At 42.2% G+C, this 18,745-nt stretch overlaps 1 protein-coding gene across 3 annotated transcripts in view; it reads right to left on the bottom strand.

The window, feature by feature from the left end:
- gpr157 (G protein-coupled receptor 157) overlaps positions 1 to 18,745 on the bottom strand; it is a 161,064-nt gene that overhangs the window by 42,997 nt on the left and 99,322 nt on the right. For all 3 annotated transcript variants that reach the window (XM_059638026.1, XM_059638027.1, XM_059638025.1), the window contains one exon: positions 572 to 684. The gene's annotated coding sequence lies outside the window, so the exon portion shown is untranslated. The remainder of the gene's footprint in view (positions 1 to 571; positions 685 to 18,745) is intronic.

Genomic DNA, 18,745 nt, shown 5'->3' with positions numbered 1-18,745 from the left:
AACACCTAATACAATAGAGCTAAAGATTCTTAGTGAATGGCTATTTATCAAGGAACCATTCGAACCAAAAGAACTGCAGATACTGTAAATCAGGAACAAAAACAGAAGTTGCTGGAAAAGCTCAGCACGTCTGGCAGCATTTATGAAGGAAAAATCTGAGGAAGTGTCAGCAGACCTAGAACGTTAACTTTAATTTGTTTTCTTCACAGATGCTGCCAGACCTGCTGAGCTTTTCCAGCGACTTCTGTTTTTGATCCAAAATCATTCTGTCACCAAAGAAGTAAAGGGGCCATTAAGGTTCGGAAAATATTTGTACACTTTGCTGTCCATGTTACCATTTTGTCAACCAACATGGGGAGGCAACGGTATTACCACTGCATTGTTAATCCAGAAACCCAAGTAATGGTCAGGGGACCCAGGTTCGAATCCTGCCTACAGCGGAGCATGGAATTTGAATTCAATAAAAGTCTGAAATTAAGAGTCTATGGTGACCATAAATCCATTGCCAATTGTCAGGAAAAACCTACCAGGTTCATTCATGCACTTTAAGGGAGGAAACTGCCATCCTTACCTGTTCTGGCCTACATGTGACTCCAGACCCACAGCAATGTAGTTGACTCTTAACTGCCCTCTGAGCAATTAGGGATGGACAATAAATGTAGCCTAGCCAGCGATGCCCTCATCCTGTGAAAGAATAAAAGAAAACCAACACACAGAAAAGATTTAAGTGCATGTGCAGATACAGTATGAATATAAAATTGGGAATGACATGACCAAGAAAGTGTTTATCATTCATTGTTAATTTATTGATCGGAATTACCATTCACCATGCTTGGATTCTCAGTGTATCTCGGATATAATGGGAACTGCAGATGCTGGAGAATCCAAGATAACAAAGTGTGAAGCTGGATGAACAGAGCAGGCCAAGCAGCATCTCAGGAGCACAAAAGCTGACGTTTCGGGCCTAGACCCTTCATCTGTGTTCATCCAGCTCCACACTTTGTTACCCCAGTGTATCTCATCTGGGTCCCATTTGTGTAGAGGTGAATGCATTAGATAAAATGGAGCCAGGTTAAAAAATTCTAACATGTAATGGTGAATGACATTTATCAGTGTGCACAGCAATACAGCAGGATGATGTGATTGGTCACTTTCAGAGTAGGAATACACTCAGTTAAGGCCATGAGCTGATACAAATTCTCCAGTCCAACTGCTGGAAAAGATTGCTCTTCAAATTTATTGGTTGCAGTTTGGTTAATATCAGTTGTATATCATCAACAAGGGTCTTTTGGACAAGAGGAATTCTGGATGGGAAGCCACAGTGGAAGGTATCCTGCACATCTTCCTGAAGTGGCTCATTCACAATGGCTTTGGATGAAGCAATAATAATCCCCTTATGATAGCCTTGAGCCAACTCAGTGAAGATCTTGAGCAATAGTATGGTGTTATAATGGTGAAGACAAGAGGAGGAAGACTAGTGGGCAACTTAACACTCAGTAGACATCAGTGGTTGGCAAACAAGCTAGTTTGTTATGTTCTTACGGAAGTTACCAGGGTTTTTGTGAAGTAAGTAATGAGGAGCAATTGGTGTATTGCTCACACACTCTGTGTGATATGCCCCTATGAATGGTGTTGACCACCTGTGTTAGATTGCACCCTGCTACCTGTCTCCAACATCTAGCCCCCAGACCCTTAACAATGGGCCCACTGCCCCCACTTAAGTTTCTGCTCTACCAGGTGCCTTTTACTTGGCTCTGTTTGATTCAAGACACAATTTTCATTGAAAAAGTGAGCTGCAGGACAAAAATCTTAAAATTCAGGCCAATATTCATGAACAAAATGATGGCTGACTTTCTTTGTGGAAAAAAAATCACTGTTTCCTAACAGAATCTGCATTAACTGTCCACCTTGGGAAGTTAAATTGGGAGGTGAGATATTGGCCTGAGGATGGAGGTTTTGATAAACTATCCATGGAAGCACAGGAATGACAAACATTTTACTGAACTTGTAATTGTAGTAAATTGATGGACCAGGCTATTAATGTGTACAGAATTGAGATCAGCATACAATGCTGCTTTTGATGTTTGAAAGCCACAACTTATTATGGCCCATGAAGGCTTCACATGCTATGAAAGCAATTTTTGTATCAACTTTTTGTTTTAACTTGCCCAATTCTGTTTATGTTGGAGCCACATATTTAAAATGTTAAATTCACAATCCTATTAATTTCCATAGAGCTTAAATTGTGGATAATTATTGACCTCAGTATTCTGATTCAACACTGACTCATCAGCAGAATAAAAGGACCAAAAATAGACCTTTCAGTCTTCCTAATCCAAAATATTCAACCACGGCAAATCACCAAATCCAGAATGTTAAGTACAAATTGAACTGAATTGGCTAAAGCTTCAGATTCATAAAGTCATAGAGTCATACAACATGGAAATAGACCCTTCGGCCAAACTCAACCGTGCCGATCTGGATTCCTAAATTGAACTTGTCCCATTTGACTGCGTTTGGTCCACATCTGTCTAAACTTTTCTTATTCATGTATCTGTCCAAATGTCTTTTAAATGTTGTAATGTACCTGTATGTACCACTTCCTCTGGTTACTCATTCCATAAACGCACTACCCTTTGTGTGAAAAATTTGCTCTGGAGCTCCGTTTTAAATCTTTCCCTTCTCACCTTAAACCTATGCCCTCTAGTTTTGAACTCCCCTACCCTCGGGAAAAGACATTGGCCATTCACCTTTTCCATGCTCCTTGTGATTTTATAAACCTGTATAATATTACCCCTCAGCCTACGCTCCAGGGGAAAAAAGTCCCTGCCTATCCAGCCTCTTCCTATAACTCAAAACTTTTAGTCCCAGCAACATCCTTGTAAATCTTTTTTGCATTCTTTCTAGTCTAATATCATTGTTCCTAAAGCATGGTGACCAGAACTGTACACAGTACTCCAAATGCAGCCTCATCAAAGTCAGAGAACCAAAGAGGCTGTAGGCTATTAATTATGGAGCCCAGCTTTAAAACGCTTCTTTACTGCAATGCATATTCAACAAGGAAAATTTTGAAAATATTTTTTAAAAACCTATTCAGAGACAGAGGTGGGACTTGAACCAATGTTTCCCCTAGTTATCTTTTCTGAGTGAAACTCCACGGGAAGGCTGACTTCAACCTTGTCCTTCCAGGTCAGAGGTAGGGACACTGCACCGCAACAGCCCTTTCCAAATGACGGTAATGATAGGTTATAAACAAAGTAAGAGAGATTGGTCATGAAACAAAAGTGACTCCACCTCAGGAGTGTTTCAGAGCTGAAACAGAGTTTTGACAGTTCCTGACCAGGTGGCAATTGCAAGTTAAATCTGAGTGCAGATGGGTTAGATGATAGATCCCATCTTTTGTTTCACACATTGACATTTTTATTCATTTATGGTGTTGGAGTCTGAGCCAGCATTTATTATCCATCCCTAATTGCCCTGGAGAAGGTGATAATGAGCTGCTGCCTTGAACCGCAGCAGTCCATGCACTGTAGGTAGATGTACTTTGGAGGGTCAGTGCCGACCCAGTGGGCTGAATGGGCTCTCTGCACAGTTGGGATTCTATGATTTAATTAAGTGTAAAGCCTACCTTAGTGTCTGAACCCAGTTATGTTACTGCAAGTGCAATGCAATCTCTCTATTCATATGGGGAAGGGGCTGTGTTGTGTGAGGGGGTGGTGAAGAAAGGGGCGATGTCCAGATCACACTGGAACAAGGCAGCAGCAAAATGGTAGAAGAAGCAGATTGGCCAAATTGTTAAGCTTTAGTGTCTTGTGTGTCCTTGACCTGCATGAGGACCAGGAGTAGCAGGACTGAACGTGCCTGTTCTGTACATGCTTCCTAACACCTCTGTTCATTGCTGAATATTGCTATTATTTCTGTTAGTCTTTATTAGTGAGACAGGAAACCTCAGGCATTACTAAAATATCATCTTCCCCAACACCACCTTTCGCTGTAATCAAAATCGATTTGATCTGGGATGGATCAAGCAAGTGTTTGGCCAATGAGCAAGGGTATTGTGGTTCGCTCAGATCACTGCTACAGACAGGAAACACCTGAAGAGAAATTTGAGACACTATGACTAACAATAGAATTAGGGAGACTGAGAAAGGATTGATTCAGGATGTTTAAAATCGGGGAAAACTTTGATAAGGTGTATTGGGACAGATAACGTTTTTTCTCCTACTAAGCTGTAAATTCATTCCAAGACAGTAAGAAGACATTTGCTGCAGATAGAATGGTTTTCCTCAAGAAGTTATTAACCTTTTTTATTTGAAAATTCAATAACTTAAAGTAGATGAAATGACAGTAAAACCATACGATAGTGGAATTATGTTTGATCTGGTAAAAATTTAGTTCTAGAGGCTGAATAGTTACCAGTACATTGGAATCATGTTGCAGTGTAGAATGCACATTAACTTATTAATTTCCACCAGTACAATAAGGATCACAAATAAAGGAAAGACTTTCACTCATATAGTGCCTTTCACAATGACAGGATATGCTAAAGCCCTTAATGACCAGTGAAATACTTTTTTATTTGCAGCAACTGCTCTCTGATGTGGAAAATGTGGCAGCCAATTTAGGGACAACAAGCCTTCACAGATAATGTGACAATGATCAGTTAATCTGTAAAATATTGTGAATCAGGTGAAGCCTGACAAAGGGGCTACAGTCCAAAAGCATGTGTTTTCAAATAAACCTGTTGGACTATCACTCGGTGTCATGTGACTTCTGACCTTGTACCACTCACCTCCCCCCCCAACCCCCGTCCAACACCGGCACCTCCACATTGAAGAGATTTGAAGGAGCTTGAAAAATGGGGACAGCTTTTCATTGAAAAAAACACTTTTGAATAGAATCAGATCAACAGTTTGAAAGAATTTTCTCATCTGGAACTTACTAAAGCTGAGAAAGAAGGAGCCTTTCCCTCTTCCCAGAATAATTCTGAAAGTTGATCTTGAAGGAATGCAAACAAAATCAAAGTTGCTGGAAAAGCTCAGCAGGTCCGGCAGCATCTGTGGAGGAGAAAACTGAGTTAACTCTTCGGGTCCGGTGACCCTCGCTCAGAACTGATGGTTGCTGGGAAAACGTCAGTTTATGTGCAGAAAATAGGGAGGTGGGTGGGGTAGGGAGTAAATGATAGGATAGGGCCCAAAGAGGGAGAAAGACAGTTGGACAGACAAAGGAGTTGCTAACGATCAGGCTGGGAGGGTGAACAGCTGTTAATGGGGTCAGTTAATGATTAACAACAGGGGGTGTGTAATGGCAGGCTATGTGGTAACAAGGCCTGGTGTGTGGGGTGGGGCGGTGGGACAATGGGGGAGTTTAAGCCCTAAAATTATTGAACTCAATATTGAGTCTGGAGGGCTGTTGGGTCCCCAAGCGGAAAATGAGGTGTTGTTCCTCCGGCTTGCGCTGGGCTTCACTGGAACACTGCAGCAAGCCAGAGACAGAGATGTTGGCCAGGGAGCAAGGTGGTGCATTGAAGTGGCAGGTAACAGGTAGTTCAGGGTCTTTTTTGCCAGCAGAACGTAGATGTTCTGCGAAGTGGTCGCCAAGTCTACACTTTGTTTCCCCAATGTAGAGGAGACCACATTGTGAGCAGCGAATGCAGTAGACTAGATTCTGGGAAGTGCAGGAGACGTGTTGCTTCATCTGGAAGGTATGTTTGGGCCCTTGGATACTGGGGAGGGAGGAGGTAAATGGGCAGGTGTTGCACCTTCGCCGGTTACAGGGGAAGGTGCCGTGCGGCTGTGGGGAGGTGTTGAGGGTGAAGGACGTATGGAGCAGGGTGTCCCGGAGGGAATGGTCCTTGCGAAAGGCGCACAAAGGAGGGGAGGGGAATATGTGTCTTTTACCCCCCACTGAAGTCCGGCCCCCTACAACTCTTTCTCCGATACATCCATGATATCATCAGCGCTGCTTCCCTCTCTCGTCAAGAATTGGAAAACATCATCAATTTCGCCTCCAATTTCCACCCTGCCCTCACTTTCACCTGGTCTATCTCCCACTCCTCCCTTCCCTTACTCAACATTTCTGTTTCCATTTCTGGGGATAGCGTGGCCACTAATATCCATTACAAACCCACCGACTCCCACAGCTACCTGGACTATACATCCTCACACCCCACTTCCTGTAAAGACTCCACCCCATTCTCTCAGTTTCCCTGTCTCTGTCACATATGTTCAGATGAGGCCAACTTTGACAAGGCAGCCTCCAAAATGTCCACCTTCTTCCGCGACCGAGGATTCCCCAGCTCCGTTGTCAACAGGGCCCTCAACCAGGTCCGACCCATCTTCTGCCCTCAGTCCTTCCCTCCCCTACCGCAACAGTGATAGGGTTCCCTTTATCCTCACCTACCATCCCATCAGCATCCACATCCAGAAGATCAGACGCCATTTCCATCAGCTCCAGCAAGATGCCACCACCAGCCACATATTCCCCTCCCCTCCCTTGTCTGCCTTTCACAAGGACCGTTCCCTCCGGGACACACTGCTCCATATGTCCTTCACCCCAACACCTCCCCACAGCCCCACGGTACCTTCGCCTGTAACCGGCGAAGATGTAACACCTGCCCATTTGCCTCCTCCCTCCCCAGTATCCAAGGGCCCAAACATACCTTCCAGATGAAGCAACACTTCACCTGCACTTCCCAGAATCTAGTCTACTGCATTTTCTGCTCACAATGTGGTCTCCTCTACACTGGGGAAACAAAGTGTAGACTTGGCGGCCACTTTGCAGAATATCTACATTCTGCTGGCAAAAAAGACCCTGAACTACCTGTTACCTGCCACTTCAATGCACCACCCTGCTCCCTGGCCAACATCTCTGTCTTTGGCTTCTGCAGTGTTCCAGTGAAGCCCAACGCAAGCTGGAGGAACAACACCTCATTTTCCGCTTGGGGACCCTATAGACCTCCAGACTCAATATTAAGTTCAATAATTTTAGGGCCTAAACTCTCCCATGTCCCAGCCCCTACCGCATACACCAGGCCTTGTTACCACATAGCCTGCCACTACACACTCCCTGTTGTTCGTCACTAACTGTCCCCATTAACAACTGTTCATCCTCCCAGTCTGATCGTTAGTAACTCCTTTGTCTGTCCAACTGTCTTTCTCTCTCTTTGGGCTCTATCCTATCATTTACTCCCTACCCCACCCACCTCCCTATCTTCTGCACATAAACTGACGTTTTCCCGGCCACCATCAGTTCTGAGGATGGGTCACCGGACCCGAAGAGTTAACTCTGTTTTCTCCTCCACAGATGCTGCCAGACCTGTTGAGCTTTTCCAAAAACTTTGTTTTTGTTCCTGCTTTACAGCATCCGCAGTTCGTTTGGTTTTTATTTTGAAGGAATGCGAGTTTGGCCTGTAGAGGGTAGTGGAGAACTGCTGGAATTTCCGGTTCCAGGTTCTAGATTACAGGTTTGTCCAGGGAGACATCCTGAAGATTCATCAGTTGAATTATTGCTTTAGAGAGGGTGGAAGAAGGCAGCAGGCCTAGTCTTTTTCCAAACCCATAACCCTTATTTCTCATTAATTTTGTGCAGCTGCATTGTCAATTGACTTCAAAGTTTGAAGATTATTCTCCAGTGCCTGTTAAAAACAAATGGTTGTTGCCTTTGTTTTCGCAGGCCTGAACGAATATTAGTCCGTCAAGTACTCCATCTGCTCCTTTTGAAAACTACAAGATTAGTTTTGCAGATCCAATTGCTTGGCTGCTGGTGGTCCTTTTCACTGAGAGAGACCACACAACATGAAATATAACACAAATTTCACTGTGAACCATTGAAAGGGGTGTCCCTATCAATGGTGGTTTGTTCTTATAAGATATATCTCCATTTCTAACTACGATATGCAGCCTTTGCACAGACCTGCAGAAGTATCAGGTGTCAATGTCACATTTAAGCATGTAAGACCAGAAGAACGGAGCAAACAACTTATACAGGTTTATAAAATCATGAAGAGCATGGAAAAGGTGGAGGGCCAAGGTCTTTTCCCAAGGGTAGGAGAGTTCAAAACTAGAGGGGCATAGGTTTAAGGTGAGAGGGAAAAGATTTAAAAAGGGACCTAAGGGGCAACCTTTTCACACAGAGGGTGGTGCATGTGTGGAATGAGCTGCCAGAGGAAGTGGTGGCTACAGCTACAGTTACAACATTTAAAAGACATTTGGACAGATACATGAAAAGGAAAGGTTTAGAGGGATAGGGACGAAGCACAATCAAATGGGGCTAATGTCACAAAGTGTGGAGCTGGATGAACACAGCAGGCCAAGCAGCATCTTAGGAGCAGAAAAGCTGACGTTTCGGGCCTTTTCTGATGAAGGGTCCCGGCCCGAAACGTCAGCTTTTGTGCTCCTAAGATGCTGCTTGGCCTACTGTGTTCATCCAGCTCCACACTTTGTTATCTCGGATTCTCCAGCATCTGCAGTCCCCATTTTCTCTGATACAAATGGGGCTCGTTTAGTTTGGGAAACCTAGTTCACATGGACGAGTTGGAATCTGTTTCTGCGCTGTATGGCTCTATGACCCTGTAACACCCTTGTAAAGGACATTGACCGAACACCTCATTGTCCCAAGACGATGAGCAAAACCTCTTTTCCACCCCCACTTTTCCTAAACTCTTCAATCTCCCCTTCTGTAGCCAATCCTAGGAAAGCAAGGAATTAACCATTTCTTGGTAACCTTGAATGAGATCAGAATGTAGTGTAACAGTGATTTGTCTTCCAGAAAGTCAGTTGTTGAAGGATAATACTGGAGTCAATCTTTTCTCAGTCTCACACTTATTTACAGAATGAAATGTTACAAGCATATGCCTCCTAATCTTTGACACAGTTTCAATGAGTGTCACTTTTTATCTGTACATGTGAAATGCCCACCACTCAATAACTAACATACGCCACAATTAATATAAAATGAACAAATGATGACCAAATCTTTAAACAGTTGATACTATCAGGAATCAATTTATATCTCATGAGTGTTAATTTTTTTGAGTGGATCACACACTCATAATGGAGTGAAAATTGTGTGACTCTGCAAAGGATGGGAGGAGGAAGGGAATGAACGTGTAGACAAATATTTTTCCCGCTGTCTACGCTCTCACAGGAATAGTGCTGCCTCAAGGATATGACAAAAAAATTAAAGAATAAACATAAAACGTAAGAAATTGTAAAACTGCTATATTAATTTGTTTTGAAATATCACGTTGATTCTAAATACAGAATAAACGGAACTGCAGACGCTGGAGAATCCAAGATAACAAAGTGTGAGGCTGGATGAACACAGCAGGCCAAGCAGCATCTCAGGAGCACAAAAGCTGATGTTTCGGGAAGGGTCTAGGCCCGAAACGTCAGCTTTTGTGCTCCTGAGATGCTGCTTGGCCTGCTGTGTTCATCCAGCTTCACATTTTGATTCTAAATACAATCCATTCTTTCCTTTTCACCCGTAGAGACATACAGTATGGAAGCAGACCCTTCAGTCCAACCAGCCCATACTGACCATACACCCGATGTGGAGGTGCTGGTGTTGGACTGGGGGTGGACACAGTCAGAAGTCACATGACACCAGGTTATAGTCAACAGGTTTATTTGAAATCACAGGCTGTCGGAGCACAGCCCTTACATCAGGTGAAGTCACTTCTGACTTTGACCATGATCCCAACTAAACTAATCCCGTCTGTCTGCATCTAGCCCATATCCTTCCAAACATTTCCCAATCATATACTTATCAAAATGTACCATAAAAGAACGAAAAGTAAATCAAAATAAAAATATTATACTACTGAAATGTAGTAACTGTGAGAAATCTAGAAATAAACTTTGAAGTAGGTCTGAATCTCAGGACCAGCTACTAGATCCACACCACTCCCAGTTCACCATTTTAGCGTCAAATAAGCAAATGTTTATCTTTGCCTGTGAAACATTACAATTTTTATTATTAATAAAAAGAATGGTCCGACATTACACAATTTGAATAAAACTTACTTCATATTACTAATGAGATAACAAGCTGTAGAGCTGGATGAACACAGCAGCCTGAGGAGCAGCACAGGAGCAGGAAGGCTGATGTTTCGGGCCGAGACCCATCTTCAGACCCTTTCTGAAGAAGGATCTAGGCCTGAAACATCCACTTTCCTGCTCCTCTGATGCTGCTTGGCCTGTTGTGTTCATCCAGCTCTACATCTTGTTATCTCAGATTCTCCAGCATCTGCAGTTCCTACTATCTTCAAACTACTCATTGTTTTTTATGAATCACTCCTTGTGCATGTAATGTTAAGCTAACACTAATTGACGACTGAATGGAAATGCAGCCAGTGTTGTAGGATGAGAGATAATGGGAACTGCAGATGCTGGAGAGATGCAGTGTTGTAGAATATTCAGGCTCAACTCGCTCACCCCAATATCACTGTTTTCAAAATAAAATCTTGAATCTCAGTAACTGCAGAGCAAAGGGCTCATTTTCAACTGCTTTTTAAACAGCTATGTCTACACTGTGTTTGAAATTATACAACAGTATTTCATTTGTTCAGGACACGTGACTCGAAATTTGGGAGCTACTAAAGGTTCTAAAAATGAATTCATGGTAGTAACAGATACAGGGACTGAAAGAGAGGAAGGGCAGTGGTAGGTCAGTGTGTTTGTAAGTGCTACATTCTTGCTGCCTCCCTCTAGCTATTGGAAATGAACCTATCCTTTAAAATGAGGCTGTGCAGTGAGAAGAGTGAAATTACCATTGCACGCAGCAAGTTTAAGAAATAACTCCTTCGTATAAATAGAGTATTGTTCTGTCTGAATATTCAACATTAATTTTGGGTTGTTAGGTTCTGAGAAAGTGCTGATCTGTCTGTGTGAAATGTTTATTCTGGACCTGACAATGAATCATCACCAATGATGGTAACATGCTATGAATTACAACTGCACTTAGGGAGGATATTCATCAAGCGAAGTTATTCACAGAGAAATAAGAAATGGATGATCACCTTATTGAGATTGTCAATAATAATCAGTGAGTAATTGAGAAGAAAATGTGTAAAGAGCTCTCTGTTATCTGTAACAATAATAGGGTGGTTATGGTAGGGGATTTTAACTTTCCAAACATAGACAGAGACTGCCATAGAGTTAGGGGCTTGAATGGAGAAGCATTTGTTAAGTGCGTACAAGAAAATTTTCTGATTCAGTATGTGGATGTACCTGCTAGAGAAGGAGCAAAACTTGACTTACTCTTAGAAAATAAGGCAGGGCAGGTAACTGAGAGGTCAGTGGAGGACTACTTTGGCGCCAGTGACCATAATTCTATTAGTTTTAAAATAGTGATTTAAAAGGATAGAACAGACCTGAAAGTTAAAGTTCCAAATTGGAGCAAGACCAATTTTGAAGGTATTTGGTAAGAACTTTCAAAAGTTGACTGGGAGTGGATATTCACAAGTAAAGGGATGGCTGGTAGGTAGGAAGACTTCAAAAATGAGGTAGTGAGAGTCTGGGGACAGTATGTTCCTGTTAGGGTGAAAGGCAAGGCTGGCAGGTGTTGGGAATGCTGGATAACTAGAGGAATTGAAGCTCTGGTCCAAAAAAGGGAGGCCATATATATCAGGTTTAGACACTTGGGATCAAGTGAATCCCTAGAACAGTATAACAACAGTAGGAGCATACTTAAGAAGGACATCAAGAGGGCAAAAGGAGGATGTGAGATAGCTTTGGCAAACAGGGTTAAGGAGAATCCAAAGGGATTCTACAAATACATTAAGGACAAAAGGGTAACTAGGGAGATAATAGGGTGCATTAAAGATCAGCAAGGCCACCTATATGTGCAAGCACAGGAGATGGGGGAGATACTAAACAAGTATTTTGCATCAGTGTTTTCTGTGGAGAGGATATGGAAACTAGAAAACTCAGGGAAATAAATAATGAATTTTTAAAAATGCCCATATTACAGAGGAGGAGGTGCTGGATGTCTTAAAACACATAAAGGTGGATAAATCCCCAGGACCTGATCAGGTGTACACAGAACTCTGTGCGAAGCTAGGGAAGTGATTGCTGGGACCCTTGCTGAGATATTTGTATCATTGACTGTGCCTATGACTGGAAGTTGGCTAATATTTATGACACATGGTAAAGAAAAGCCAGGGAACTATAGACAAATGAGCCTGGCATCGATGGTGGACAAGTTGTTGGAGGGAATCCTGAGGGGCAGGATTAACAGGTACTTGGAAAGGCAAGGGCTGATTAGGGATATTCCATGGCTTTGTGCAAGGGGAAATCATGTCTCATTAACTTGATTGAGTTTTTTGAAGAAATGACAAAGAGGATTGATGAGGGCAGAGCGTTGGATGTGAGCTATGTGGACTTCAATAAGGCATTCAACAAAGTTCCTCCTCATAGTGGACTGGTTAGCAAGGATAGAGCACATGAAATACAGAGAGAACTAGCCATTTGAATACAAATTTGGCTTGAAGGTAGAAGACAAAGGATAGTAGTGGCAGGTTGATTCTCAGACTGGAGACCTGTGACCAACTGTGCGTCACTAGGATCGAAGCTGGGTCCACTGCTTTTCGTTGGTTGTATAAATATTAGGATGTGAACACAGGAGCTATAGTTAGTAAATTTGCAAATAATACCAAAATTGTTGGTGTAGTGGACAGCGAAGATGATTCCTTCTGAGTACAACGGGATCTTGATCAGATGGGCCAATGGGCTGAGGAGTAGCAGATGGAGTTTAATTTAAATAAAGGTGAGGTGCTGCATTTTGGAAAGGCAAATCAGGGCAGGTCTTATACACTTAATGGTAAGGTCCTTGGGAGTGTTGCTGAACAAACAGACCTTGGAGCGCACACTCATAGTTCATTGAAAATGGAGTTTCAGATAGACAGAATAGTGAAGAAGGCATTTGGTACGCTTGCCATTATTCATCAGTGCGCTGAGTATAGGAGTTGGGAGGTCATGTCGTGCAAGACATTGGAGGGGCCACTTTTGGAATACCGCATTCATTTCTGGTCTCCCTCCTGTAAGAAAGATGTTGCAAAACTTGAAAAGGTTCAGAAAAGATTTACAAGGATGCTGCCAAGGTTGGAAAGTTTGAGATTTCGTGAGAGATTGGGGCTATTTTTCCTGGAGTGTCAGAGGCTGAGGGTGACCTTAGAATTTCATAGAATCCCTACAGTGTGGACAAAAATGGAAAGCACTGCGGATGCCATAAATCAGGAACAAAAACAAAGTTGCTGGAAAAGCTCAGCAGGTCTGGCAGCATCTGTGAAGAAAAAAATCAGAGTTAACGTTTTGGGTCTGGTGACCTTAAATGTTAATTCTGTTTTTTCCTTCACAAATGCTGCCAGACCTGCTGAGCTTTTCCAGTAACTTTGTTTTTGTCCCTACAATGTAGAAACAGGCCCTTTGGCCCATCTAGTTCACACCACTCTCTGAACAGCATCCCACCCAGACCCACCCCTTTATCCCTGACTCTGTAACCCTTAATTTCCCATGGCAAATCTACTTAGGCTATGCATCCCTGGACACAATGGACAACTTAGCATGGGTAATCCACCTAACCTGCATATATATGGACTGTGGGAGGAAGCCGGAAGAAACCCACACAGACACGGGGAGAATGTGCAAACTCCACAAAGACTCCACAGTTGCCCAAGGGTGGAATTGAACCCAGGTCCCTGGTGCTGTGAGGCAGCAGTGCTAATCACTCAGCCACCTTATAGTGGTTTATAAAATCACGAGGGGTATGGAGACGGTGAATAATCAAGGTCTTTTCCCCAGGGTCCAAAAGTAAAGGACGTGGATTTATGGTGAGACGGGAAAGATTTAAAAGGGATCTAAGGGGGTAACATTTTCACACAGAGGGTGGTGCATGTATGGAATGAGAGGAAGTGGTGGAGGCTGGTCCAATTACAACATTTAAAAGGTATCTGGATGGGTACATGAATAGGAAGGGTTTAGAGGGATATGGGCCAAATGGTGGCAACTGGGACTAGACTAGTTTAGGAAATCTGGTCGACATGGACGGGTTGGACTGAAGGGGCTGGTTCCATGCTCTATATCTTGATGACTCTATGACACTAAGTAACAGAGCGATGGAGGTTATCCTTGTGGATTGTAATGGAGTCAGGTTGGAGGAGGCTGGTGTGAGGCATAAACACCTATATAGTCAAGTTCAGCAAAATGGACTGTGCAGAAAAAGAAGTCTTTGTGTAATCATACCTATGTGTAATCTGAAACCCATAGTACCAATTTAGGATAATTATCCAAAGTGAGCTCCTTCTTTAACTAGCCAATACATTGTCGCTGCTCTAGTCTAGAAATCAATTGTTTGCAAACACCCACTGGAGGTAAGCCTTCTCAACAGAATCATTTTAGCACTGCACTTTGCGAGTGGTAAATACTTTTTATGTAGCTAAAACAATTACTTGGATTTATTTACAATTGTAAGACTCATGGATAGCATATTAGACAAACTGCACAGAATAGATATTATTATATATGCACACATTGAGAATAATGGTTTAACAAGTCACTCGTTTTTGTAAATTCTGAAAACTTCACAAAAGCTCAGTCATATGTTAAACAGATTTTTAATCAGCTAGAGAATCAAGGTTTCTAGGGAAGTGGCGAGAAAGTGGAGTTGAGGATGATGAGATTAGGTATGATCTCATTGAATGGTGGAGCAGACTTGATGGGCTGAATGGCCTATTTCTGCTCCTAAATCATCATCTTAATAGGCAAAGCATCAATGTGCAGAATTCTGTGTTCTATGTCTGCCATCAGATCCACTTTACGTTATCCATCATTTAGAAATTTATAGAAATCCAATCTTTCCCAAGTTGTACGTCAAAAAATCAGTGTGCCTTCTGAAAGTTGAAGTGTTTTCTCAGTACTAAGTTGGACTGCACAAACTTCAAAGTGTGCCTCTGGAGGTTGTCAAGGTTTCTGTTGTGTAAACAGTCCAATTCAGGAATTACTGATTCATGGAACTGACTTCAGTTTTCCACTCAGGGAGAAATTTCTCTGGAGAGCTCCAAATGTCCATGGAGGTCTGATTGCTTTCGGCTTCAGTGCGGCACTTTCTTGGAAAGATTGAATTGGAACCTCAGTTGAATACTGTTTTCCTTGAGTGATAAATCATATTTCCAAAAGAATGGCACTGACAAACTGATTCATTTGTTGCAAACGAACAAGTTCAGAGAATAAAGAACTTCAGCTCTATTGAAATTGCTGTTGAGGGTGTTTTGAGTAGTTGGCAGCTTAGAATAAAATTTTATTTATGAAAAACTTTCAATTCATCTAAAGATGTGCAGTATCTTGAACACTCGCTTGTGAAACAATATTATTCCTACATTTGGGTAAAAATTTGATATTTGAGAGTGTGCTGAATTCACAAAGATAACATTTTCAATGAGTAAAAATTAATTCCAAAAATTTCTCATTATCAATACATAGTCTTCAAGTTTTGGTTATTGACATGATTCAATCCAGTTTTGATTGCGATAATTCAATTAAACGGAATTATTATTTTTAAAACCTATTTCAAGACTGGCTTATGAAATATCATAATCAAGAGGCAATGAGCTGACAGCTGGAGAATTCTGAAGAACAGTCCTGCTGGACTCCAAATGTTAACTTTGTTTCTCTCTGCAGAGATGCTGCAAGACCTGATGAGTTTCTCCAGCCATTCCTGTGTTTCAGGTATCAAGCATCCATTGTATTTAGCTTTAATTAGTTGCAGAGTGGGATTAGCTTGTCGATTGTTTGCAATGGCCAGCAGAGATAAACAGCATCCTTCTGAAAACTAGGTCAGTTCTAGAATCATGACCATTCAGTCCAACTTGTTCTCGCCTGCCAAATATCCTAAATGAATGTGCCAGCATTTGGCCCACACCTCTCTAAGCCCTTCCTATTCTTGTATTCATCCAATGTCTTTTAAATGTTGTAATTGTACCCACCTCCACCACCTCCTCAGGCAGCTCATTCCATACACACACCGCTCTATGCGTGGAAAAGCTCGTCCTGGGCCCCTTTTAAATCTTCCCCCTCTCACCTTAAACTTATGCCCTCTAGTTTTGGACTCCCTTACCCTGGAAAAAACACAGTAGCTATTCACCCTATCCATGACCTACATCATTTTATAAACCTCTAAGAGGTTACTCCTCAGCCTCTAACATTCTAGGGGAGAAAAAAAACAGCCCATTCAGCCTAGCTTAACCCTCTAACTCCAGCAACATCCTGGTAAATTTTTCTGAACCCTTTCAAGTTTAACAATATTTTTCCTAAAGCAGGGAGATAGAATTGTAAGCAGGATTCCAAAAGTGGCCAAACCAATGCCCTGTACAGCGCAACTTGACCCTCCCAACTCCTATACTCAATGCACCAACCGAAAAAGGCAAGTGTAGCAAACACCTTCTTCACCATCCTGTCTACCTGTGACTGCACCTTCGAGGAACTATAAACCTGTAGTTCTGCCCAAACTTTATACCACTGTAACCCGATTCTGAGGGAATCTCTCAATAATTGGTGGATGGAGAGATGAAGACACCAATAGCAGTGGGGAAAGGCTCTGTTTATTGTTACCTTGGAGCTTGTGACCATACAGTTTCAGCTTGTGAGAGTGGTTGGGGTCCCAACCCTGACTTTGGAAACTCTTCACCTAGGTGTTTTATTTTCTGTGAGAAATGATGATGTGGATTCGGTCTTAATTTATTACATTGGCATGTGCAATTTCCATCCAATATGAGGAATCTGCAAAGACACCAACATTCAAACCTAGACAACAAAACGTGAGGCTGGATGAACACAGCAGGCCAAGCAGCATCTCAGGAGCACAAAAGCTGACATTTCGGGCCTAGACCCTTCATCCAGCATCTGCAGTTCCCATTATCTCTGATAACATTCAAACCTATGTGGTTTCCCTCCTCAAACGACCTCGTATCTTCTATCAAAGCGACCACTTAGACCAACTGTGAGTATTTTGGAAATATTGTGAAATTCAGTAGTGCCCTACACATTATCCACCTCCACAGTCACACAACCACTCACACACATACTCATCCACAGAAACCCCCCAAACTCTCAAGGACAAATTCACACACATCTAACCACTAACGTACACAAAATCCCCACACCCACATACACAAACCCCTATCCACAAATTCACGCACACACAAAATCCCCACCCCACCCCCACAACACACACAAACTCCCGCCGACAAACACACATGCCTAACTGTGAACACAAACACACCTACAAACACACATAACCACTCCCCTCCCACCCACAATCAACACATCAGTCCTTTAAAGCTAAGGTCACATTTTTGAGTTCTGGAGTTTTGTCGAGAACTATTTTCCACTGTATTACCACTCATTGAAGGGGTACAGTGACAATGCTGAATGAATGAACACTCTCCAAGGCAAGAGTAAACTTTTTTTTACTGGTTAGAATTACACTTTAACCTCAACTAAAGCGATTTAAATTTGTTTTAGTGCTCAAACTTAGCATCCCTATACCTTTTCTGAGCCATTACAAATTTAGTGCCAAATTAAAGACATCTTCTGCCATGGGTTTGCACTCAGCAGGCACTGGGCTAAGCTAATTCACTTCATATGGATGCGATCACTTCCAACAAGTAGGCATGAGGAGACTCCCATCCCATTAGGATGGTTGGATTCAAACCCTGTCCTGGACTTGCAAAGAGAGTGGGGACAATTTAATGAGATGCTGGAATGGACAATTATGCCTGGTGTTTAACTACTGTCCATCTAGTTTCTGTTCAGTTTCATTTATAATTCTCATTTCAATAGTGTGAAATGCTGACTGCCTCTGTCTCCACAAATGCTTCCAATATCTTCTGTGTTTATTTCAGCATCCAAAATATTTTATTTTCTTAATTGTTATGATCCCACCCAATGGGAATACTGGATAAGCCTGGCTCAATAGATCATATGTGGAGAGAGAAACAGAGTTAACACTTTTGAGTCCAGTGCAACTGTGCTTATTTCACATTTCTAGCATCTGCATCTTGCTTTTATTGATCGGTCATATGTTTACATTTTGCAGTTGTTAAATTGGAAGTTGGTCAGTGAAATATAATCATAGGAGACTGCAGAACTTCTTTAATAGCAGAACATAGTTTTATTACACAAAACAAAGGAAACAAGCTACTTGCAAGATTGATAGAAAGATCGTAAAGGAAGCAGCAAAACAAAGTTTCAATCAACATGATTCTTCTGTCGGCATTCAATTCCACAAAAATTTCCCCACTATCTCAACTCCCTAATTTTTATTTAATTGACTCTTCCCATTTCTTTTCCCTGGCACTGTACTCATTGGAGTTTGGAAGAATGAGAGGTCACCTTATTGAAATTTGCGTGGCTTGGTCACCTTGCTGAGATATTGGTATCATCGATAGCCAGTGAGGTGCCGGAAGACTACAGGTGGACTAACATGGTGCCACTATTTAAGAAAGGTGGTAAGAAAAAGCCAGGGAACTATAGACTGACGAGCCTGACATTGGCGGTGGGCAAGTTGTTGGAGGGAATCTTGGGGAACAGAATTTACATATATTTGGAAAGGCAAGGACTGATTAGGGATCGTCAACATCGCTTTTGTGCGGGAAATCAAGTTTCACTAACTTGATTGGATTTTTAGAAGAAATGGCAAAAAGGATTGATGAGGGTAGAGTGGTAATTGTGATCTATATGGACTTCAG

Source organism: Stegostoma tigrinum, chromosome 28 (genome assembly GCF_030684315.1).
Source record: "Stegostoma tigrinum isolate sSteTig4 chromosome 28, sSteTig4.hap1, whole genome shotgun sequence".
NCBI classification, from domain to species: Eukaryota; Metazoa; Chordata; class Chondrichthyes; order Orectolobiformes; family Stegostomatidae; genus Stegostoma; species Stegostoma tigrinum.
This window is presented reverse-complemented; position numbering and strand designations above follow the sequence as displayed.